At 38.9% G+C, this 26,921-nt stretch overlaps 1 long non-coding RNA gene across 2 annotated transcripts in view; it reads left to right on the forward strand.

Moving 5' to 3' along the window:
* Nucleotides 1-26,921, forward strand: part of LOC309612276 — a 271,326-nt gene that overhangs the window by 176,039 nt on the left and 68,366 nt on the right. For both annotated transcript variants that reach the window (XR_014235078.1, XR_014235079.1), the window contains exon 3: nucleotides 11,565-11,767. This is a non-coding gene — a long non-coding RNA (uncharacterized lncRNA). The remainder of the gene's footprint in view (nucleotides 1-11,564; nucleotides 11,768-26,921) is intronic.

A 26,921-nucleotide genomic window follows, 5' to 3' on the forward strand; every position in this document is an offset into this window, starting at 1 on the left:
GCCCAGCTTCCTTAGTTTGAGTCGACTAAGGCAACTGCTTTCTTAATAAAACCTTGTTTGCCCTTTTATAATCCAAATAATCATATCTTTGGTTGCAGAAGAAACAGTAGGACACTTTGTTGCAAAGTCTTCTGGTGCTTCCCAATACACTCTGTTACAGAGAACTAAACCAATTTCCACCCCTATTCCACTCTTCCTCCCTCCCTTGCTCCCTGGCTGCAACACCAAGTGATAAGTCTATATGCTGTGCCAGATTCTACACAGGGCACCGGGCCTTGGGGAAAAATATACATACGGCTTTTTATAAAGTCACTATGTCTTTATTTATGCTCCTTTCTCCATCTAGGACCCTAACCTCAGATCTCCACTGATGAATTTCTTTTGGTTATTCAAAGGCCCTTTGCAATACCATCTCATTGGGAAGATTAGATGCTCAGTGCCTTGCTATGACAGTTTAGCCTTTTTGAGATCTGCAAGGAAGAGAAAGGTAAAAGTGACAAGTAGGCAAATAACAGATCTTGTTTGGAATATGGGTGGTGTGTATTTTCTCAATCAGTTTATCAACTGACCATTAAGAGCCATTAGAGACCGTTAACATCATAGTCTGAGTGTTTATAAATGAGCGTAAGTCAATTAGCAGGATCTTGAGAGAGAGAGAGAGAGAGTAGGGACCTGCTATGAAGAATTTAGCTGCTTAGAGAAATCAGATGTTCTAGATGGGGGACTACCTGAGAAAGGTATTTATGTGAGAACACATTTCAATATCAAGTGATAGGAATACAGAGAGCTTCTAAGAGTGTGGGTCCTGATGAAGTGTGTGAGGTGTGTGTCTCTGTGCTCGCATACACATCTGCTTGAACAGGAGTGTGGTGGGGTTCTTATATCCTCCATAATCAGAGTTCCACTTCCCATACATTAAAATACAAGAAAATGACTTCAATTTGTTTGAGTTAATTTTATTTTGCTTCATAAAGAAGTTAACTTTGCTCAGAATCTCAGCTTTACCTTCTAATCAGAGCTCTTTTATGGCTTCAGAAAGGGAGAAAAGAGACAAAAGGGTGCTGAATGTGGAGAGATTCCAGGACAGCCCATAGGAACTGTGGTTTATAATGTGTTCCCAGTTCTCTTAATGTTTTCCCATTTCTTTTTAAATATAAAAGACAAAACCCATATGTTTTCTGATTGTTTGTCTCTTGGATAGAAATTAATTTCTTTCACACACCACCCATGGTGTAGAGAGATGGACCTTTCCATGCTGGAACTTATTCAGTCTATCCAATAACTCTGAAGTAAGTATTAGCATTATTCCTATTTTACAGATGAGGGATCTGAGACAAGCTGTTTAAATTAATTCCCCAAAGTCTCACAGCTGGCAAGCAGCAAAGTTGGGATTCAAACCTGCCATCTGGCTCTTTGGTTTGCAGCCTTAACCATTATACAGCACTGCCCCTCATCCTAAGTTCCAGCAACTAGCTTGCTGATCATGTTCTTCTCCACCTCTGCACTGAGGGTAACAACCATATCATATGTTATCACTGAGCAAGGGCCAAGGGATTGTGGCTCCCCATTTGAGAGAACATTAGATCTTTTCTCGTTTTGATGATTTAATAGTCCCACTCCATCACTTTGATGCTATATTTATCTATATAGATATATAGATATCTATATTTAGCTATATAGCTATATACATATATTTTAGCATTCTTGGCTTTATTTGTACCACACCCCCATAGTATTCATGTAAACCATGAATTGTTAAGCCAAAACTAAAGTTAAAATGATTCTGGGCACGGGAGTTTCAAGATGGTGGAGGAGTAAGATGTGGAGATCACCTTCCTCTCCGCAAATACGTCAGAAATACACCTACACGTGGAACTGCTCCTATAGAACACCCACTGAACGCTGGCAGAAGACCTCAGACCGCCCAAAAGGCAAGAAACTCCCCCACGTACCTGGGTAGGGCAAAAGAAAAAAGAAATAACAGAGACAAAAGAATAGGGACGGGACCTGCACCCGTGGGAGGGAGCCGTGAAAGAGGAAAGGTTTCCACACACTAGGAAGCCCCTTTGCGTGTGGAGACTGCGGGTGGCGGAGGGGGGAAGCTTCGGGGCCACGGAGGAGAGCACAGCCACAGGGGTGCGGAGGGCAAAGTGGAGAGATACCCGCACAGAGGCTCGGCACCGAGCAGCACTCACCAGCCCGAGAGGCTTGTCTGCTTCCCCACCAGGGCGGGCGGGGCTGGGAGGCGAGGCTCGGGCTTCGGTCAGATCGCAGGGAGAGGACTGGGGTTGGCGGCGTGAACACAGCCTGAAGGGGCTAGCGCGCCACAGCTGGCTGGGAGGGAGTCCAGGAAAAGTCTGGACCTGCATAAGAGGCAAGAGACCATTGTTTCCGGGTGCGCGAGGAGAGGGGATTCAGAGCGCCGCCTAAACGAGCTCCAGAGATGGGCGCGAGCCGCGGTTATCAGCGCAGACCCCAGAGACGGGCAGGAGACGCTAAGGCTGCTGCTGCCGCCACCAAGAAGCCTGTGTGCGAGCACAGGTCACTCTCCACACCGCCCCTCCCGGGAGCCGGTGCAGCCCGCCACTGCCAGGGTCCCGTGATCCGGGGACAACTTCCCCGGGAGAATGCACGGCGTGCCTCAGGCTGTTGCAACGTCACGCTGGCCTCTGCTGCCGCAGGCTCACCCCGCATCCGTGCCCCTCCCTCCCCGCGGCCTGAGTGAGCCAGAGCCCCCGAAGCAGCTGCTCCTTTAACCCCGTCCTGTGTGAGCGAAGAACAGAAGCCCTCAGGCGACCTACACGCAGAGGCGGGTCCAAATCCAAAGCTGAACCCCAGGAGCTGTGCGAACAAAGAAGAGAAAGGGAAACCTCTCCCAGCAGCCTCAGAAGCAGCGGATTACAACTCCACAAACAACTTGATGTACCTGCACCTGTGGAATACCTGAACAGACAACGAATCATCCCAAATTGAGGAGGTGGACTTTGGGAGCAAGATATATTATTTTTTCCCCTTTTCCTCTTTTTGTGAGTGTGTATGTGTATGCTTCTGTGTGTGAGATTTTATCTGTATAGCTTTGCTTTTACCATTCTGTCTGTCCTTTTTTTGTTTGTTTGTTTGTTTGTTTTAGTGTAGTTTTTAGCACTTGTTATCATTGGTGGATTTGTTTTTTGGTTTGGTTGCTCTCTTCTTTTTTTAATTTTTTTATTACTTAAAAATTTTTTTTAATAATTATTTTTTATTTTAATAAATTTATTTTATTTTATTTTACTTTATTTTATCTTCTTCTTTCTTTCTTTCTTTTTTTTCCTCCCTTTTATTCTGAGCCGTGAGGATGACAGGCTCTTGGTGCTCCAGCCAGACGTCAGGGCTGTGCCTCTGAGGTGGGAGAGCCAAGTTCAGGACACTGGTCCACAAGAGACCTCCCAGCTCCACATAATATCAAATGGCAGAAATCTCCCTGAGATCTCCATCTCAACACCAAGGCCCAGCTCCACTCAACGACCAGCAAGCTATAGTGCTGGACATCCAATGCCAAACAACTAGCAAGACAGGAACACAACCCCATCCATTAGCAGAGAAGCTGCCTAAAATCATAATAAGGCCACAGACACCCCAAAACACGCCACCAGACATGGACCTGACCACCAGAAAGACAATATCTAGCCTCATCCACCAGAACACAGGCACTAGTCCCCTCCACCAGGAAGCCTACACAACCCACTGAACCAACCTTAGCCACTGGGGACAAACACCAAAAACAACGGGAACTACCAACGTGCAGCCTGTGAAAAGGAAACCCCAAACACAGTAAGTTAAACAAAATGAGAAGACAGAGAAACACACAGCAGATGAAGGAGCAAGGCAAAAACCCACCAGACCTAAAAAATGAAGAGGAAATAGGCAGTCTACCTGAAAAAGAATTCACAATAATGATGATAAAGATGATCCAAAATCTTGGAAATAGAATGGAGAAAATACAAGAAATGTTTAACAAGGACCTAGAAGAACTAAAAAACAAACAAACAGTGATGAACAACAAAATAAATGAAATTAAAAATTCTCTAGAAGGGATCAATAACAGAATATCTGAGGCAGAAGAACGGATAAGTGACCTGGAAGATAAAATAGTGGAAATAACTACTGCAGAGCACAATAAAGAAAAAAGAATGAAAAGAATTGAGGACAGTCTCAGAGACCTCTGGGACAACATAAAACGCACCAACATTCGAATTATAGGGGTCCCAGAAGAAGAAGAGAAAAAGAAAGGGACTGAGAAAATATTGGAAGAGATTATAGTTGAAAATTTCCCTAATATGGGAAAGGAAATAGTTAATCAAGTCCAGGAAGCACAGAGAGACCCATACAAGATAAACCCAAGTAGAAACATGCCAAGACACATATTAATCAAACTATCAAAAATTAAATACAAAGACAAAATATTAAAAGCAGCAAGGGAAAAACAACAAATAATACACAAGGGAATCCCCATAAGATTAACAGCTGATCTTTCAGCAGAAACTCTGCAAGCCAGAAGGCAGTGGCAGGACATATTTAAAGTGATGAAAGGGAAAAACCTACAACCAAGATTACTCTACCCAGCAAGGATCTCATTCAGATTTGACAGAGAAATTAAAACCTTTACAGACAAGCAAAAGCTAAGATAATTCAGCACCACCAAACCAGCTTTACACCAAATGATAAAGGAACTCCTCTAGTCAGGAAACACAAGAGAAGGAAAAGACCTACAATAACAAACCCAAAACAATTAAGAAAATGGTAATAGGAACATACATATTGATAATTACCTTAAACGTAAATGGATTAAATGCTCCAACCAAAAGACATAGATTGGCTGAATGGATACAGAAAGAAGACCCGTATATATGCTGTCTACAGGAGACCCACCTCAGACCTAGGGACACATACAGACTGAAAGTGAGGGGATGGAAAAACATGTTCCATGCAAATGGAAATCAAAAGAAAGCTGGAGTACCAATTCTCATATCAGACAAAATAGACTTTAAAATAAAGACTATTACAAGAGACAAAGAAGGACACTACATAATGATCAAGGAATCAATCCAAGAGAAAGATATAACAATTGTAAATATTTATGCACCCAACATAGGAGCACCTCAATACATAAGGCAAATACTAACAGCCATAAAAGGGGAAATCGACAGTAACACAATCATAGTAGGGGACTTTAACACCCCACTTTCACCAATGGACAGATCATCCAAAATGAAAATAAATAAAGAAACACAAGCTTTAAATGATACATTAAACAAGATGGACTTAATTGATATTTATAGGACATTCCCTCCAAAAACAACAGAATACACTTTCTTCTCAAGTGCTCATGGAACATTCTCCAGGATAGATCATATCTTGGGTCACAAATCAAGCCTTGGTAAATTTAAGAAAATTGAAATCGTACCAAGTATCTTTTCTGACCACAACGCTATGAAACTAGATATCAATTACAGGAAAAGATCTGTAAAAAATACAAACACATGGAGGCTAAACAATATACTACTTAATAACCAAGAGATCACTGAAGAAATCAAAGAGGAAATCAAAAAATACTTAGAAACAAATGACAATTAAAACACGACAACCCAAAACCTATGGGATGCATCAAAAGCAGTTCAAAGATGGAAGTTTATAGCAATAGAATCCTACCTCAAGAAACAAGAAACATCTCAAATAAACAACCTAACCTTACATCTAAAGCAATTAGAGAAAGAAGAACAAAAAAAAACCCAAAGTTAGCAGAAGGAAAGAAATCATAAACATCAGATCAGAAATAAATGAAGGAAATGATAGCAAACATCAATAAAACGAAAAGCTTGTTCTTTGAGAGGATAAAATTGATAAACCATTAGCCAGACTCATCAAGAAAAAAAGGGAGAAGACTCAAATCAATAGAATTAGAAATGAAAAAGGAGAAGTAACAACTGACACTGCAGAAATACAAACGATCATGAGAGATTACTACAAGCAACTCTATGCCAATAAAATGGACAACCTGGAAGAAATGGACAAATTCTTAGAAATGCACAACCTTCCAAGACTGAACCAGGAAGAAATAGAAAATATAAACAGACCAATCACAAGCACTGAAATTGAGACTGTGATTAAAAAATCTTCCAACAAACAAAAGCCCAGGACCAGATGGCTTCACAGGTGAATTCTATCAAACATTTAGGGAAGAGCTAAGACCTTTCCTTCTCCAACCCTTCCAAAATATAGCAGAGGGAGGAACACTCCCAAACTCATTCTACAAGGCCACCATCACCCTGATACCAAAACCAGACAAAGATGTCCCAAAGAAAGAAAACTACAGGCCAATATCACTGATGAACATAGATGCAAAAATCCTCAACAAAATACTAGCAAACAGAATCCAACAACATATTAAAAGGATCATACACCATGATCAAGTGAGATTTATCCCAGGAATGCAAGCATTCTTCAATATACGCAAATCAATCAATGTGACACACCATATTAACAAATTGAAGGAGAAAAACCATATGATCATCTCAATAGATGCAGAGAAAGTGTTCGACAAAATTCAATACCCATTTATGGTAAAAACCCTCCAGAAAGTACGCATACAGGGAATTTTCCTGAACATAATAAAGGCCATATATGACAAAACCCCAGCCAACATCGTCCTCAATGGTGAAAAACTGAAACCGTTTCCAGTAAGATCAGGAACAAGACAAGGTTGCCCACTCTCTCACCACTATTATTCAACATAGTTTTGGAAGCTTTGGCCATAGCAATCAGAGAAGAAAAAGAAATAAAAGGAATCCAAATCGGAAAAGAAGAAGTAAAGCTGTCACTGTTTGCAGATGACATGATACTATTCATAGAGAATCCTAAAGATGCTACCAGAAAACTGCTAGAGCTAATCAATGAATTTGGTAAAGTAGCAGGATACAAAATTAATGCACAGAAATCTCTTGCATTCCTATACACTAATGATGAAAAATCTGAAGATGAAATTAAGAAAACACTCCTATTTACCACTGCAACAAAAAGAATAAAATATCTAGGAATAAACCTACCTAAGGAGACAAAAGACCTGTATGCAGAAAATTATAAGACACTGCTGAAAGAAATTAAAGATGATACAAATAGATGGAGAGATATACCATGTTCTTGGATTGGAAGAATCAACATTGTGAAAATGACTCTACTACCCAAAGCAATCTACAGATTCAGTGCAATCCCTATCAAACTACCACTGGCATTTTTCACAGAACTAGAACAAAAAGTTTCACAATCTGTATGGAAACACAAAAGACCCCGAATAGCCAAAGCAATGTTGAGAAAGAAAAACGGAGCTGGAGGAATCAGGCTCCCTGACTTCAGACTATACTACAAAGCTACAGTAATCAAGACAGTATGGTACTGGCACAAAAACAGAAATATAGATCAATGGAACAGGATAGAAAGCCCAGAGACAAACCCATGCACATATGGTCACCTTATCTTTTATAAAGGAGGCAAGAATATACAGTGGAGAAAAGATGGTCTCTTCAATAAGTGGTGCTGGGAAAACTGGACAGCTATATGTAAAAGAATGAAATTAGAACACTCCCTAACACCATACACAAAAATAAACTAAAATGGATTAAAGACCTAAATGTAAGGCCAGACACTATCAAACTCTTAGAGGAAAACATAGGCAGAACGCTCTATGACATAAATCACAGCAAGATCCTTTTTGACCGCCTCCTAGAGAAATGGAGATAAAAACAAAAATTAAAAAAATGGTACCTAATGAAACTGAAAAGCTTTTGCACAGCAAAGGAAACCATAAACAAGATGAAAAGACAACCTTCAGAATGGGAGAAAATATTTGCAAATGAAGCAACTGACAAAGGATTAATCTCCAAAATTTACAAGCAGCTCTTGCAGCTCAATATCAAAAAAAACAAACAACCCAATCCAAAAATGGGCAGAAGAGCTAAATAGACATTTCTCCAAAGAAGATATACAGATTGCCAACAAACACATGAAAGAATCCTCAACATCATTAATCATTAGAGAAATGCAAATCAAAACTACATTGAGATATCATCTCACACCAGTCAGAATGGCCATCATCAAAAAGTCTACAAACAATAAATGCTGGAGAGGGTGTGGAGAAAAGGGAACCCTCTTGCACTGTTGGTGGGAATGTAAACTGATACAGCCACTATGGAGAACAGTATGGAGGTTCCATAAAAAATTTAAAAAAAAACTAGCTTAAGACCCAGCAATCCCAGTACTGGGCATATACCCTAAGAAAACCATAATTCAAAAAGAGTCATGTACCAAAATGTACATTGCAGCTCTATTTACAATAGCCAGGACATGGAAGCAACCTAAGTGTCTATCCACAGATGAATGGATAAAGAAGATGTGGCACATATATACAATGGAACATTACTCAGCCATAAAAAGAAACGAAATTGAGTTATTTGTAGTGAGGTGGATGGACCTAGAGTCTGTCATACAGAGTGAAGTAAGTCAGAAAGAGAAAAAACAAATACCATATACTAACACATATATATGTAATCTAAAAAAAAAAAAAAAAGGTCATGAAGAACCTAGGGGCAAGACAGGAATAAAGACACAGACCTACTAGAGAATGGACTTGAGGATACGGGGAGGGGGAAGGGTAAGCTGGGACAAAGTGAGAGAGTGGCATCGACATATATACACTACCAATTGTAAAATAGATAGCTAGTGGGAAGCAGCCGCATAGCACAGGGAGATCAGCTTGGTGCTTTGTGACCACCTAGAGGGTTGGGAAAGGGAGGGTGGGAGTGAGGGAGACGCAAGAGGGAAGAGATATGGGGACATATGCATATGTATAACTGATTCACTTTTTTATAAAGCAGAAACTAACACACCATTGTAAAGCAATTATACTCCAATAAAGATGTTTAAAAAAAAAAAAAAGAATATCCAGAGTACTTATAGAAAGAACTACCTGGCAATCTTTTAGAGGAGCTTCAATATTACTTATGGTGGAAGAATAGTGTTTGGGGAGAAAAAAAAAAGATTCTGGGTAAAGTTGTAAAGTATATACTGGGGAAAAGTAGGAGGTATATGAACAGTAATACAGCATGGATAGTACTATCAATAATAATAAGGTTTTTATTGTGCTGGAAACAAATATTTCACATTTTCCAGATGCTTAGAAGTCACTTATTATCACTGGATGCAGTTTTAGAAATGGGAAACTTAAGAAACAAGGTAATATCTGGTCAATAAAGAAAGTGACATAGACTCCAGTGTTCTGAGTACAAGTATATTCATGATTCTAATAAATGCCATTCCTACCCAGAATATTAATCCTATAAAGCAGTTAATTGAATATCAGAAGTGATGGTTCATGAAACAATTTTCGACCTTGAGGAATTCCTTTACAAGTCCTGTCAGGTAACAATCTTATGAAGAGGGTCCCCTTTGCTAGTTCTTTTTTTTCTTACATTTTTTAAAGTATTACCCCCCAAAACACCAATTTACTAGTTGATTGTCAGCTTTGAGAATTGGCATGCAGCTGCTTTATACAGATACTGAATCATAATTACTAAGGGAGAAATAATTTCAGAGTGCTTGACTGATTGTTAAACAGTTGTTAAAATTTTCTGACCTCATTAATTTGGTATGTGTTCCATCTTTAAATGATCGAGAAATGCACTGTGTTAACTTTAATAGTGGCAAAATAACTAAAATTCCAGGCTTTAAATTATAGAAATTTTAATAACATTTTGTTATTACCCCACAAAAAGAGCACTTTGAGGTAGCATTCATTCGATTTCTAATTGACTCAGAGAGGACTGACCTTCGAAATTAGATGAATAAAGGAAGTAAAAAGAGGAAAAAAAATTGAAGAGGGGAAAGGTGTGGTGAATGTGTGTGTTGTGTATTTCTACACATACATATGCTTTACTTCATTTACAATATATTTGCCCTTTTAAAATTTAGAGATATTTGAGAAGTAATGAATGTATGACTTATTGTAAAAAATTATAGAGTATTATAGTTGTAACCACAATACTTGGTCTTTTATGAAGCACAGATAAAGGGGTATTTATGAACACTTAGCATAGAATTGGGAATCTGGAGACCTGGGTTCTAGAACTGAAAATTGTCCATATGTAAGTAGCTCTGTGGATCCACGCAAGTTTCTTTTATGTAATTTTTCGATACCTTATATCTATAGAAACTGGATAATTATGTGTTTGTACCTTTGAAGGTCAGAATAAGATAATATGTGAGGACGCAATTTGAAAAGGAAAATGTCTTCTTTACATTCAGGGGACTATTATTATGCGTAATAATAATGCATTGAAATAATAGAGCATGAAAGTCTCATCCCAGAGTAATCTCAAATATACAACCTCACTTGATGTTCACACTGGTGAACCTGTTCAACTTCGAAATATCCAGGTAGTTGCCAGGGCTGTTGCTGGTGGACCTCCATCTTCAAAGGAGAATCTAGAAAGAATCAACATTGCATCCCCTTCTATTTTGGCCTTAGGATGGTGTAAGAAGTAAGTTGGCTCCAGGGGTCTGGCCACCTGGGGTAAGGTGTTTTTTCTGTTTGTTTGTTTGCTTGCTTGTTTTTTGGTGAGGTTTAGTGTCACACTCTAAAGTATTAAGTGAAGAAAAATAAAAGCATAAGTACAGATCACTAGAAGTATATATATTTCATCCTTCAGAAAGCATGTACTGGGATGAAAGTAGAGATATAATTCTACTTTAAAAAAAAATCAGTTCCTATTTATACATTATGGTCAACAAATAGATATTGAGAAACAAGTTGAGATCTAACCATGTCTAAATATGTATATATGTGTTTGTTACTAGAACAAACTAGTTTTCTGAGGCATATACATTGTTAGCATGAGGAGTCCGTATGTTCACAACTGCTTACCACACAGAAGAATAGCAGATGCATATCTTCACAATAAATAAAATTCAATTTCTATTCATATAATCTCTATTACAGGCTTAATAAGGCATTTGCATACTGTTGAAGGAGAAATGAGAAAGAAATTGAATAAGATGCTAGGAGGTTTAGCAAATCAGAGATAGAATTTGAATACATTTGGAAAAGATATTTGTATAATTAGTCTTTCTAATCTGGTATCTATGGAAACAAACATATATTAATACCCAGAATAGATCATCGTGTCTTTGTTAATTTAAGACAGAGCCCATCTCTTCCTGACACCACCACAGCTTCAGAGCCTAAAGCTCAGGTCTCCTCTCCAAAGGTCAGCCCTGGACCTAAAGGAAGATGACACAGTCTTGGAATTTGATCAATCTGAGCACCCCCTTTCCAGACCGTGTGAGTTTACTGTCCTCTTTGCAGGTTTTCCAAAGGCTAAAATACGAATTTCAACCAACTGCTTTTTAAAAAACAAAAGGACAAAAAGTTCCAACAGGAATCTTATATCAGTATGGGTAAATGAAAGACTCAGTTGCAGGTTAGGTAAACTTAACAGGTTTCCCTGATGGTCCCTATTTCTTCATTCGCCACGCAGATGTTAGAGCTGGCAATCGGCTTACAGAGAACAGGTGGAAAAGGGAATCACAAGATGGCGCTCCTCTGGTGAGAGGGATCTACATCTACAGTTCCTGACCCTGATACCTCCGACTTGTTGGTTGGTTTGTTGGTGTGAGTTTTACGATTTCTCCAGCACTGGAAAGCTGCCACTCAAAATAGCCCCTGACCACCTAACAACTGGTAAGTCAAAACATGAGATAGAATTTTCTCTTCCAATCATTAGCAAGCAATGAAGGGATGGTGAATTCAACCGGACTTCCAGCAGCAGGGAGATTTTGATGTTTGTTGCTGCCAATACAACTTTGTTTGGACCTGTGCTGATGAGAACTAGACGCACCCTCAGGAATTTAAAATACATGTATTATTCAAAGAAAATGAAAACAACATAGCTCCTTTATCTATCTTTTCCTAAAACATGTTGTTTAGGGCCTTTTCCGTGGCGCAAATGACCAGCCTAAGATGAAAGAGCAAGCTATTCTATGCTATCCTGCAGGTTCATAATGATGATAACAATGTGTGTATGTGTGTGTGTGTGTGCGTGTGTGCGCGTGCACGGGCGCGCATGTGAATGGTGGCGGAGGATACAGAGCATCAGATACTTGCCTTTAGGGTTACCATAATTGATGATCATTCATTATTTTACTCTTAAAAATATTTATTGAATACCTACCAAATACTAGCACTCTTCTAAGCATTGAGGATACAACAATGATAGAAACAAGCACATTCTCTGCTGTTAGGAAGATTGTATTCTAGTGAAAGTACCAGATAATAAATGAATAAGCAAATAAATATATGAGTTGGCAGGTGCTGGGCAGTGCTATAAGGGAACAGAAAGCTGGGCAAGGGGTGAGAAAATGACCAGGGTGTCTATTGAATAAGGTTGGTCAACGAAGGCCTCTCTAATTAGGTGTCATGTGAACAGAGACCTGAATGAACTGAGAGAACCAGACCCTTGAGCATCTCAGGGAAGGCCAAGAGGCTAGTAAGTGTGAAAGGATGTGAGGAGACACTTGTGGGAGGGTTGTTATTAATCTGTCAGATTCCAAGTAAGTTGTTTCCGGAAAGTCTGCTCTTTGTTGAAGGCTGGCAGTTTGGTAAGGGAGTTAGAACTGACTCAACATTCTCGCTCTGGGACACACAAAAGGTCTCATGTTCTGCCAGCTGGCAATGCGTTTCCACCCTTTATCTTCCACTCCCATTTCTAGATTTATGTGGCTCAAATACAGTATGAACAGAAAAAATACACAGATAACACCTGCACACAATGAGAGGCTTTCTCAAAAAGGGATTGTGCAGGATCAAAATTGAGCAATCATAGGAGATAAACAATACAAGTCATAACATGCAGGAAGCGACAGTGAAGATGGCTTTGCATCTGTCACATCTGCAAATGGGTGATAGGATTTCTGAGCCCTTCCCAATACAGGGCACTGTGCCCCTATGCTGTGAAGGAGGGAAAGTGAAAGGAATGCATAATCCGTGTCCCCATGGAGCTAATGCCTGGTTCAAGTGACAACAGCTCTGGTGTTTCTTCAGGATGACTCGGAGGAGAACAGCCATTGCAATCTCTGACGTCAAACAGAAAACAGTTCAGAGCCCAGTTCTACCACCTATAACCTGTCAGACCATAAGTGAGCCTTTCAACATGGCAGAAACTCAGATTTCAACAGGATCGTTATACCTACCTCTTAGGCTTGTTGTGAGAATACATTAGTTCATGTGCATAAAGCAACTAATACCATGCTAGATGTTTCCTTCCGGAGTGGGAAGGTTATTTACTCCTAGGAAGCCCGGGATATCCTTCAAAATGGCCTTTACATAATAGGCAATTTATAGTGTCATGACTTAGTAGTCATCCAAATGCCTAGATATATTGATGCAGTACAATGTGAATGGATTTGGTGTGACTTGTGAACTTTATATATAGCTATACTCATGTCTGTACTTTATGTACTTTTACATTTTAAATCAGTCTTGTCATGTCTCTCTGTGAATTATTTTCATTAAATGTATCAATCCATTTCCACCTAGAACACATAATCATTAAATCTTTTGTTTGCCAAAGAAAGCTCAGAACATATGCATATAATAAATTCTTACATCTGATTAATTAGCCATCTCACATATGTTAAGTAAAATTTAGTGTAGGCTAAATCCTGGACATATAAAATCAAATAAAATTGAATTGGATCCTACTTTCCAGGAAAACACACTCTAGTCATGGGGCAGGAGATGTAAACAATATTTGCAACACACTGTGATAATCACTGATACAGAGATACCCTCACATATCTTGGAAGCACTAAGGAGGGATTTACTCCATTTAGGTGTTGGCAGTGCCTGAGGGAGTCTGAACTTCCTTTTTTTTTTTTTTTTTAACTTTTATTGGACTATAGTTGGTTTCCAGTGTTGTGTTAGTTTCAGGTGTACAGCACGTGTACATATACATATATCCACTCTTTTTTAGATTCTTTTCCCATATAGGTTTTTATAGAGTATTGAGTAGAGTTCCCTGTGCTGTACAGTAGGTCCTTATTAGTTCTCTATTTTATATAGAGTAGTGTGGATGTGTCAATCCCAGATGTGAAAATGGAAATCATATTTGGAAGTATAAGTGCATATGTTAGGTAGTGAAGATTAGCCTGGAAGGGTTTGTGGAGTAAATGTGGAGAAAGGGGGGTTAGAAGAAAGGAAAGTTGATGGAGGAACATGAAAAGCAGGAAAAAATGAGGAGGAAAGTGATGAGAGAAGAGAGATCAACTACTGAAAAACTTGAAGCCATCAACTCCATTCACCCACATAATTTCACTGAGGACCTTCTGTGCCCCTTACATGGCTTAATGCTGGAGACGGAGAACTGAATGTTGTGTGACCACAGAGATGGCTGTCACTGACCTCCTAACTCTACCTTGTTTTCCTTGAACACATTGTCACATCAGTGACAAGGGAAAATCTTGCCAGACTTCTCTAATGCAGAACAAACCTTTATTTTATCTGTTAATTTTTCACAAGGAAGGATACATGAGGTAGGCAGATTTGGAATCCATGGTTCCAAAACATTTATATAAACCAGAAAGTGGATGTTACTAGATGCTACGAGAAGTGAAGGTGAGCTTTCAAGCTAGCAGGGTGATGCTTTGGGCATCTAAATAAGTATATATACCAACTATGCCTATCTTATCAGAAACATACATAAGTATTATATCAGTCAGTGTTCTCCAAAGAAACAGGACAAACAGGATGTGTTTTATAATATGGAGAGAAAGAAAGAGATTAATTTATTTTAAGAAATTGACTGACGTGATTTCGGGGACATGTCTGACATTTGCAGTGAAGGCCAGAAGTCTGGAGATCTAGGGAAGAGTTGAATTTTCAGCTCAAGACTGAAGGCAGTCTGGAGGCAGAATTCTTTTATCTTTGAGGACCCTCAGTCTTTGCTCTTAAGGCCTTCAACTGATCGGATGAGACCTACCCACGTTATGGAGGGTAATGTGTTTACTCAGAGTTCACTGATTTAAATGTTAATCACATCTGAAAAATACCTTCACAGCAACATCTAGTCATTTGAACAAAAGACTGAGCACCATAGCCTTGCCAAGTTGACACATAAAATTAACCATCACAGATCTCTCTACAGTTTTCACCCCTTGGAAAAGCGTATGAAGAGCAACGGATGGGAACAATTCTCTAAACTGGTGCTGTGTTTTAAGGCAATAGGCCATAGGCTGCTAACTATGATGCAGATGGTGCTGACAATCAGCCCTTACTGAAATTCCATTTATTCATTCATTCTTTTGATAAATATTTACTGAGACCATCCTATTTGTCAAATCCTGTCATCTGAGAGAAATCAATATGCTATTAACCTGTCCCAAGAAGCTTACAATTGGAAATAAATACCAAAGCTAGACTAACCCTTAGAAATAATTTAATCCAGAGAAATGGAGAGACTAACTCCTGATCATACAGTGTGTGAATTGCACAGCTGGCGTCATGATTCAGAAAGTCTAATTTCCACACAGTGCTCTTTTCCCTGAATGAGAATTCAGACACTGCCCGTATTCCTGGGCTTAACTTCATATACCAACCACGGTGTAAGACTCATGAGAATGTCTGGGTCTCCTTGCATAATCAGATGAGTCACATTTGAATTTTGGGAAGTATGATAATGTGTAGAATGATCCAGAAAAGCGAGAAGACTCTCTTATCTCCTAGGTGGGCTTCTGAACAGCAGGTCTTAAATGCAAACAATAAATGGATTTTTACTCTTCACCTCACCACTGAGTAATAAGGCAGAGAGGGAAGAGCTGAAAGGGCAGCCCTGTGACTCCAGAACAGTGTTATAGGAATATGGCAGAGCCCAAGGAAGAGGGTCCTCCATGGTAGTGATGCCCTCCTTCTGTGTAAGTTGTAGTGGCTGGTATGAATCTTGCTTTCCATTCCTAACCAAGGAACCAATCAGCTCAGGCTTTTGAAAACATCTACCTTGACTGCATGACTGAAGAGCTCATTAAAATTAAAACAAACAAGCAAACAAACAAACAAGTAAATAAATAAATTCTCATTTCCATCCATTTATAACAAGCTCTCCATCTAGAGTTTAGCATCTTCTGAGAAACAAGAAACTTAATAAAACTAAATGAAAATGCCTAGCACTGTTTTTCCAATTTCCTGCCTCATTCTTGTTAATCTATTTTAAGGAGGTTTTATTTATCTCTGAGCAAAGCAGGAATAGATGTTTCCTCTTTAGAAATCAGCCCAGGTGTGTTCTGCCCCACTGAAGTACTTGCATGCTCTTCCATCAGAGCAGACATTGAATTGTGACAGTGAGGTCACCCTGTCCAGAGGCAGACGACTTCTTTTGCTAGTCAATCTCTGTGCAGTGCCTTAATGAAGAATAGCCTCAAGCGTAGTTGAAAGATAGAAATAGAAAGGCAAGATTTCATTGTTATCTTTTCCAGAACTAGCTGTTCAAATACCCATCATGCATTATGATTCTCTCTCGATCAATATAAAGATGAGACACAGATAATTCAAGCACTCAGACTGATGGCTGTGCAAAACCTCTGGCCTGGCACTAAAGAATATCTTCTTAAAAACAACTTATAAAAGCTAGGTGCCAACTTCATCCAAATGCATCCTGTCACAATCCTCTCCCAATCTCAGCCACTCTCTGCCATCATGTCAACTGAAGACATTATCAGCAGAGAAATTGGCCTGCCGCTGTGACCTTATTCTCTAGAACTGTTTCTTGTGAGTGATATTTTCCAAGCTTTTGCAGATCTATCAGTATCTTGTGACATTCAGCATGATATCTCGGCATTTGGAGCTCTCCCCACATGCAGTGTCAATAAATCAAGCTTCATAAGGAAGGTGCCAATTGTGTTGGTTCTTGGAAAGCAATTAAAAATTGGGCATGAAGGAACGGTGCAGTTCCAGGAGAAAAAACCATCATTACTCTGTATTTGATACAATTAACCCACCACTTCCTCAACTCTCATTTAGTAGCTGGAAACACCAGATAAGCATTGTGATGTTTACAAGGAGACCATGACATAAGTAAAGATAGATGTTACTTTGATTAAAAGAGTGGGGCTTCTTTGGGGCTTTAGTATTGTAGATTTAATTCTTTCTTTAAAAAAAAAAAAAACATAAAACAAAAAACTGGAGTCATGAGTTGTATCATATGTATCTGCCACTGGTGTTCAATGCACTATTCTCCCAGTAAAGAGGAGGAGAAATTTTTGAGATTCACAGACATGCCATCTTTAGTGGCTCAGTGGGAAGCAGGAATATGCTCTCTGCCTTTAGCTATAGAACCAGAGATGAGTGTGAGGTGATGGAAACCAGGACTACTCTAAAGACACACACTTTGAAAATAGGTTTCAAAACTGATCTTGTCTGTGTTTGTTTTATTTTGTTTAGTACACCTCAGTCTGAGGAGCTCTTTTCCTGGAACAGTAAAATAGGCTTGCTTATTTCCTTATAGTGTGTGTGTGTGTGTGTGTGCCTGCACACGTGTATGCTTATTTGCCCTTGCATATCTGTGATTCTTGTGGGAAAGGAAGTCATTTTTCAAACTATACAATACGCAGAACAATTGTTAATAGAAAATGGAGAACCTACTCATCTACTTCAAAAACCGTGGACTCCTTTAATCACCTTTTCTCTGTAAAATGACTTCCAAGGCTCTGGCTTCCATGAACATCTCAGATGTGTACTTTGTACAAGGATTTGGCCCATGAACTTTAGGAAGGCCTTCTTTCACTCAGGCCTCCTCTGCTCACCGAGTTTAATTTCCACTTCATGATCCAGTGCTGCCACTGTGGACATCTAGTAATGCCCCTGCACCAGCTAGCTCACTGATTACTCACTGATTACAGGGTCTTCCCGTTTCCCCAGGCCCACCCACCTTGCCCAGGTCCACTGAGTGACAAGTTACCGTATATGCCTCACTGAATATGGAAACAGATGCAAATAAGAGACAGTCTGTGTTCTTTGACCTTCAATGCTAGGTTTCTGTCTAGGATGATTCAGAAAGAGTTCCATCTATAAGAAAACCTAGTGGAATTTCATTTGCCGTTAAAATAAATCGATTCAGACTAGGGTGTGGCCAAGAATTAAGCTTCATTTAAATGAACCCGCCTCAGACCATGATAAAGACCTGGTCTCATACCTAACGATTTGACCCGCACTCTGTACCTTTGAGGGTACACCTCTGACCGAGGCACTTGTTTAGTGAACAGCTCCTTTGGCAAAAGCCACAGGAACACATCAAATGCAAGGATGGCAGCGTGACTACAGGAGAACGTTACTTACTTTTTTTTTCTTTTTTAACGTCTTTATTGGAGTATAATTGTTTTACAATGTTACTTACTTTTAAAGCTTCTGCAGTTTAGCAGGCTTGGAAAAACCAATCCATATTACAGAGAATTTTGTCCAAATAGCAACAGAATGGATCGGGTGTCTACACTGAGAAGTGTAGAGGGCATTGTGCTAAGTGAAATAAGCCAGGCACAAAAAGACAAATACTGTGTGATCTTACTTATATGTGGGATCTAAAAAAGTTGAATATGTAGAAGCAGAGAGTTGAAGAGTGGTTACCAGGGGTGGGGAAGTGAGGAAAATGGGGGATGTTGGTCAAAGGGTACAAAGTTGCAGTTATGTAGGATGAATAAATCTGGAGATCTAGTGTACAGCATGATGACTGTAGTTAACAATGCTATATCAAAGATGGGAAATATGCTAAGAGCATATTTCAAGGGCTCTCATCACCCAAAATAAGCAGTAACTATGTGGGAATATGATACGTTAACTACTTATTACTGTAGTAATCTTATCACAATGAATATGTGTTGTACACAAGTTTATACAATTATTATAATAAAATATTTGTTATAATGTGGTCCCAGAAGAATGTCAAAAATTTCCTACAGGCAAATCTTCCTTTCTTTCTTTCTCTTTCTCTCTCTTTCCTTTCTTCCTTCCTTCCTCCCTTCCTTCTTTTTCTTTCTCTCTTTCTTCCTTCCTTCATTTCTTTCTCTTTCCTTCCTTCCTTCTTTCCTTCTTTCCTTCCTTCCTTCCTTCCTTCTTTCCTTCCTTCCTTCCTTCCTTCTTTCTTTTTCTTTCTTTCTTTCTTTTTCTCTCTTTCTTTCTTTCTTTCTTTCTTTCTTTCTTTCTTTCTTTCTTTCCTTCTTTTCTTTTCTTTCTTTCCTTTCATTCATTCACACGGCTACAGTACAAAAAAGCACCAGAGAGAAGATTTAAGATGTTAGAAGGAAAATAGATCCTCCAAAAGAAATAAGATTGTCCAAAGAGAAAAGAAGAGATTTGGCAAAGGAAAATGGCTGTACTCTCCTATTTCACAAACATGAGAAGAGTTTTGTAAATTATCTCTATATTTATGCAAAGATACAGAATAGGAATAAAACTGATGGCTACTGTTTGTTGAAGGGACCCAAAAGTGAGTAGTGGAGAGAGCCATGCTGTTCCCTGGGTTGTGGTGATAAGGGCAGGAGGTGTGTATAAAATAAGCTCTCATGGTATCAGTTAAGCTAGTGCTATGAAGAAGGAAAGTTACCTTTGCCGATCTTTGTGAACCCATCATTGGGTTAAACTTTGTCTTTCAATTAAGATTTTTGATTTAGCTCTGCTTGTATTTCTAGCATTCCTGGGAGTTCTAGCAAAGAGGGCATTTGGAGATGCTGTTCTGGCCACAGGAAATTAAAATATAATCTTGGTAGATGCACTGGAAACTGTATTAAGACAGATTCTATAATTTTATGGTACATGGCCACTTTCTGGCACTCAGATCTCACTGTAGGAGCCAGGGAAATTTATTTAGAGGCAGTGATGTTCTCTCAAGGGTGACATCCTGAATTGCACCCAGGCCATAGCAATAAAATATTTGATTCAGATACAGCACAGTTCACTCTTGAATTTATAATTTTAATTTGACGGTTTTTCTCGCAATGAACAAGTACCCCATATCTAGTGTGTGAAAGCATATGGTAACGTCTCTCACACAAGCTTCCAGTCTCTCACAGGCTGTGAGAATTAACAACAATAACAATAACCATAACAACTTGTTGGTGTTTGGATGGTTTACACAACTCTTTCTCATGTATCATCCCTTTAGACTTTCAGAATAACCTTATGTGGTAGGCAGTGCACGGAATATAATTACGCTCTTTTTCCAGGTGGAAACTGAGATCCAAGTAGGTTTAGCAGCCAGCCCAATATGACATCATGGGTTGGTGACAGAGCCAGATGACAGGTCCACATTGTGGCTGGCAGTTCCAGGGCTCCAGGCATTCCACAGTGGTGCTATGACAGGGCTCGTCTTTCCAGTCCCCCCCAGAGAGTAAATTTAAAATTATTCAAAGCCCGAAGACCACATGTGCTTATCTCTAGAAATAATATGAAACCGAGAGACTGGGGAAAATGCATCCTACTACAGAGCCAGGCTTTAGGGACAGTGGAAGCAGCTCTAAAGACAAAAGGAAAGCAAGCTGAGGCCCTCACTGGAGCTGGGGAGAGAGGACAGTGCTGGGTCTGCCCGAGCTGAGAAAGTCACTGAGTCATCTGCAAACATTGCATTTGAAGACAGAAGAATGAGTCTCAGTGTTCTTGATTCTCTGGAAAGTTGGTGAATAAATGGTCTCATTAAAGAAGGATCTAGATCTACCCTGCTCTCAGCCTCATGCCATCTTCTCTCAGCCATGTTGCCAATTTCCATTATCTTGTGCAGATTTGAAGCTGCTTCTGCACTAGAAGTAGCTGCTAACCTCACAGAAGCAGCAGCTTTCTTCCTAATGTGAATATGATATCTCTTCATGTGCCATGACTTTGTTTGTTGTCATGGTGCTGGTAGTGGCAGACTGAAGTACTTGGGGGTATGATAGAACACTAAAGGACTAGGGTACTGAAGTTCCCGTGCTGCTCTTAGCTACTCCCCAGCAGGACAGCCCATGGCCATAAGAGTGCTGAACTACTAAAATAATAATAAGTAGCTAATTTTTTTCAACAAATGTTTACTGAGAGCTTACTATGTTCCAACCACTGTTCAGAGGACATCACACATATCTGTTAATTTAATATTTACAACAACAGTGTGAGACAGGTTCAGTTCCTGTGATTCCCATTTTATAGATGGAGAAACTGAAGCACAGAGAAGTTAACTTGCCCAAGGTTATAAGCTAATGTTAGGAAATATGGGTTCCCAAACCAGGAAATCAGATTCCTAAGAGACTCTAAGATTCTAGAAAACAACAGGACATATAAACCCATCCTCAGGTGTTACTAAAGAAAAAGTACAAGAATGTCCAACCTCCTGGGACAAGAGAATTTCCCCAACAAGGGTGATCAGATTTCCCAAATGAACATGTAGCATTCTCTGTTAAATTTTAATTTCAGGTAAACAACAATTTTGGAGGGATAAGTATGTCTTATGCATACCTGGGACATACCTATCCCCCCCCCAACAAACATTTCTGTTGATCTGAAATTCAAATTTAACTGAGCATTCTGTATTTTATCTGGCAACCCTACCCACAACCCACCACTGCCACCTGCTTGGTGAGTCATGTTCTCCTTATTTAGATGCTCTTGCAGTTGGGCAGTTCTGACTATTCTTGCTACAGTTGGATCATTTCTGTGGGATCTTTATCAATCAAGATGGGTAAGGCTAACTAAATTTAACCCTCTGGAGTTTCTTTGGGCCTTCACAGTGAAAGCTTGGGATGCCGTAACAGCCCCACAAGTCAGCTCCCTGACTGAGAGAGGTATGTCCTACCTTCAACCTCAGGCAAGGAAACACCTTGAAGGGGGTGGCTTGGACAATATTCTCTTCCTATATGCTATTTTCCCTAAAGTGGGATTGATCACAGACAAAATTTCAATGTATTGAGCCTCTTTTCCTATTTAGCAGCTAGCATTGTTTAGCACTCGTCTCTTTAAAAGTTTCTGTGAGCTACTAGAATATGAAAATCTTGGCCTCTGCCCAAGCCTCTGAGACATTTTGGTCCTGTCCTTTCTGGGAACAGCCAATAACACCTGGCTTCTCCAAAGCCAACCTCCTGCCATGCCTGAAATTTTCTGGGAAGTGAGACACATCATGTTTTTACCTTCCAAGCAAATTGTTGGGTTCTGCACTCCACCTTCTGAAGGGTAAATCACCTACGGCCCTTTCCACCAAGAGGCCCAACACGCTGAGTGTGAACAAAGACATATGCCATTTCCAGCATTTGAATAAGAGTTCAGTTTATAACTGATTCAGTTTGCTGTACACCTGAAACTAACACAACATTGTAAATCAACTATACTCCAATAAAATTTTTTTAAAAATGCCTTTTTGCTCTGCATTTGTAGTCCAAGGTCACCCAAGCTTCCTGCACCAGGCATACAGTGAGCACCCAGGAATGCTTAGGAAGAAGAAGGAAAGTAAGAGAAAGGAAGGGGCTATGAAATTACAGAAGTGAAATATTAGTTTTCTATCACATCTAAAACCTTTGCAAGTCGGCTAATTAAATTATACCTTCCAACAGAGAATGCCAACACAACTTCAGGTTCTAATCTCTCAGTAATCAAGCATTCTATTATTAATGTCCTCTTCCTTTTTCTGGCTTAATTGCTCATTGTACTACATGTGGCATTGATTAGCAGGAAGAATGCGTTCCGTTTTGTTGGCTTGTGAGAAAAGTGGCTATAAAAAGGCATTGAATCGGAAAGCACGCTCTATCCAGCTGTGATATGGTGAGTGGGGCTTCTGTGTCTAAGGAAGTGAAGCTGGCCAGCTTGTTTAGTTTGAAATAACAGCATCAAGTTCCATATTTGCCTGCGTAATGACCATTCTTGATCAAACGTGACCCCACATCAACTGGGAACTTTTAACAACAATGATCTGTGCAGAGCTTTATAGTTTATAACACACCTTTTTACAGATATCATTTTAATTAATCTGGACCATAAATCTGTGAGTTAAACAGTTTTATCCAGGTTTTACAAATGAAAAGTCTGATGCTTAGCAAGGTTAAGTAACTTTGGTCAGATCACACAGATAATGTGATGAAGATAGTATTTAAACACAAACATTGTAATTTCAAATCTTGTGCTCTTTGATTATAAGACACTGTCTCTCAGCAACAGTGAATCCATTCAATGTAATTTACCAAATATTGATGGGGCAAATACTATGATCCATAAACCAAGCTATGTACACTGAGGAAAAAAAAATATTGGTAGAGGCACCCAACTCTAACAAGACATGCTTTTGATGAGTTGTATTACAGATACAACTAATCTGTACAGCTAATCTAATACAGGAATCAAGGAGGAAAAAGGTACTCAGGAAGGAAAAATCTTTAAAGAGGAAGAGATATTTCAGTCGGTCTTTGAAAGATAAGACATGTTTTGACAACCAGAAAAGGGGAAGGGAACAGAGAAAACATTCAGTGGAGCGGTATGGTAAGAAAAATGTTGTGTTGTGGAAAATGTAAGTTAATGCAATTTATAAAATTGTACATTACCTGAGAGAATGATTGAGATGCAAATTGGGCTCATGTGACAGAATTTAACTTCACTGTATAAACAACACAAAACTTGGAATATGTCTCCAGAAATATCACTAACTCAAAGGGTTTTCAAATTGAATTTTTTTCCGTGTATAAGAAGAGTGCTATTAAACACAAGTGTCAGCTACTATGGCTTGTAACTAGGGGTGAGACTGTGCTTGCACACAACCCCTCTAACAGGAACATGCATTTGTACACACCGAGTCTCAGCAGCAAATGCACATTCACTTTCCCACTCGTAACTGGGGCTGTTGCTTTCTATTCTGGGTAGAATTTCCTTTCTATGATAATCTCCATGGTTCCCTCCAACTCCAAGGTTTTGTTCTTTGTTCCCATAACCTAGGTCAGTTTTAGGAAGGCGGAGTTAATTAATCTACTTGGTTTCTGACTGCAGAATAACTAAGAGCCCACTGAGTTGCACTGGAGGAAGAAAGGCATAAGGGAGATCTGTGTGTCTTTGAGGAAACAATCTCTCCTGTGATGTCCAACTAATGGCAGCTCCACTTGTGTATACACTTCTTGAATGACACCCTTTCCTGGGCCACCTGTGCTCCTTTCTCTTTCAGTGACTTATCTGGCAGATTGAAAAGCACTTGGCATTTTCATGATTTGTGGTAGATGGTCAAGCTAACGGAGAGCAACATCTTTTCCCAACTTTCCTTACTGTTCCTACTCACATTGCTTCCGCAGGTGCAGATGAGACCTGCAGCTCTGGTCTGCACATCCCTACTCCGAATATCACGTGTCGCAAGGAAACCAGGAAGGGAGCTGAGAGCTAGAAACCTAGAGCTTCCATACTTGTAATCTTTCCCTCGGAATAGGATGGATTCCATAATTCCTGGCATTTGCTCATGGCTCAGTTGTTAATTAAATGTTTCTTTCTTTTCCCTTATGCATCCAGCACTCTCCCAAGTGTTGTGGGAGATTATAGACAATGAAAGATATCATACAATGGTGGTCAAATGCATGTAATCCGGATCCAGACTGTGTTTAAATGGTAATTCTCTGTGTGATTTTGGGAAGAATACTCAAGCTTGCTGTGCCTCAGTTTCCTCATCTGTGAAACAAAATGAGTAATATCAGTACCTTTCTCATAGGGTTCTTATGACCATTAAATAAATTGAGACATACATGAATGACTCAGAACAGTATTTGGCACAGAATAAAAGCTTCATATATTTTAGGCTCTGTTTATCATTATTAGGTTATAACACCAATAACTGGAATAAAAGACAGAAATGGCAAATGTTAAAGTAGACTTAGTAAATGAAGTGACGTTAGAATTAAAATAGTTTGATGGAGGGAAATCAGGGAAGAATTTACAAAGGAACGAATATTTGAATAAATGTTGAATGGATCTATATTCTAATCACTTTGGTTTAAAAGTTCTGAGGGCTGCTCTGATGTCATGTTACCTTACAACACCTAACCCATGGATAGTCAAGGTCTTCAAGCCATGTGACATTTGAGAGCTACTGTTACTGTAGAAATAAGGGACCTGCTTATCAGTCTTTTGTTATAGATGAAGTTAGAGTATTTTAATTGTTTCTCCTATGCTTGTGCTACTTAAATATAAACACACCTTAAAGAGACCAGTGCTTTTTCTCCTTTTCTGAGAGATATTTTCATATATCCTTTTTTCAAAAAGAGTATTCATTATCTCTGTCATGCTTTGTAGAAGTTTTAGTGCTGGTATAGTAGTACAAGGTTTTCATCCAACGTACCGTGTCTTCCAATATTCATCACTGCTATGGAAACTCAAAATTCAAATTTTGCCAGTCTTACTCTAATTAAAAATATCATCATCCTTCACAATCCAGAGCAAATTTATTGCTCAACCCTGCGTCACAAAACTGTCTTCCTCTTCATCCTTCCTACCATTGTCTGGTGTAGACAGCCATTATGTCTCATCTGAATAATTACAAAAATTTTCTAAATGGCCATTCAGTTCATTTTTCATATTTGTGTTATCTTTATAATAATGATTACCTGATTAAGTCACTCTCAAATCCTTTGGAAATTCCCTATCTTCTATAAGGATAGCTCCCAAACTGCTTAGTATGGTATACAAGATCCTTCCATTTGTTCTCCAACTTACCTCATCGGCTGAATGGTAGAATCTCCTACCATGATAGCCTACACATACTGTGTTCCAACTATATGTACATTTTTGCCTTTTCCAAATGCACCAAGACATTTCAAACCATGTTCATGTGAAATATATCTCCCTTATCAGCCTGGTGAACTCCTCTTCATCTTTTAAAACATATCTCACATATTACTTCAACATTGGAAACTTTTTGAAACGTTCTCAAGCACATCGTTCCTATTTGCTCTGTGATCATGTAGCACTTTAATGTGCACTGCCATGTTGCACTTAATATGCTGTATTGTTTCAATTTGCATGTCTTTAATTATGAGCAAGGACAAGCATATTTAATATGTTCATTCATCATTTATATGGTTACATTCATAAATTATTTGTATAGTTCCTTTTGCTCACTTTTCTGTTCTACTGTTGGCCTTTTCCTTATTGATTTGAAAGAACTCTTTATACATTAAGAAAATTAGTCTTTGTAATAAGTTTTTCCAGTAATGTTTCCATGTAGTCATCTGCTTTTTCTTTCTTTTTTTTAAATTTAAGGTAATACTTATATAATGATTATTTTTAAAATATGGAGTTAAACATATGAAACTTATGACAAAATTAGGGTACCATAACAATTGGGTCATTTGTTTACTAGTTTGCCTCAATCATTACATAGTGAGCTTTTTTGACAGGCACCATATTTATTAATCTTTTAATCTTAATACTTATTCTATCTGTACATCAGACACTCAAAATGCTTTGTCAGTTTTGATAATCAAAATGAATGTTGAATGAATGTGTTTAAAACATCACATATTATCATTTAAAGAAAATAGATAAATAGTTTTGGTTCAAGATATAAAATATGCCATATTTGGCAACTATAACACACCTAATTGCTTCTGCTACTTTTTTAGAAGATCACATATCAATAAAATACAAATGTATTTTTTTCTATTTGGCTTTATTTTTTAACATTCTTATTATAAAAGAAAACCCAGATGCATAAGACCACACAAATAAATATACATTTCACTAAATTATTATAAGGTGATAATAATAATGATTATCTCACCAACCAATTCAAGAGATAGACCTTTACCAACCATCTCAGAAGCCCCTCCATTGATTGTCTCATCCAGATCTCTCCTCTCTCCCTTCAAAATTAACC

The sequence above is a fragment of the Balaenoptera borealis genome (assembly GCF_965194805.1).
Source record: "Balaenoptera borealis genome assembly, chromosome: 15".
NCBI lineage: Eukaryota > Metazoa > Chordata > Mammalia > Artiodactyla > Balaenopteridae > Balaenoptera > Balaenoptera borealis.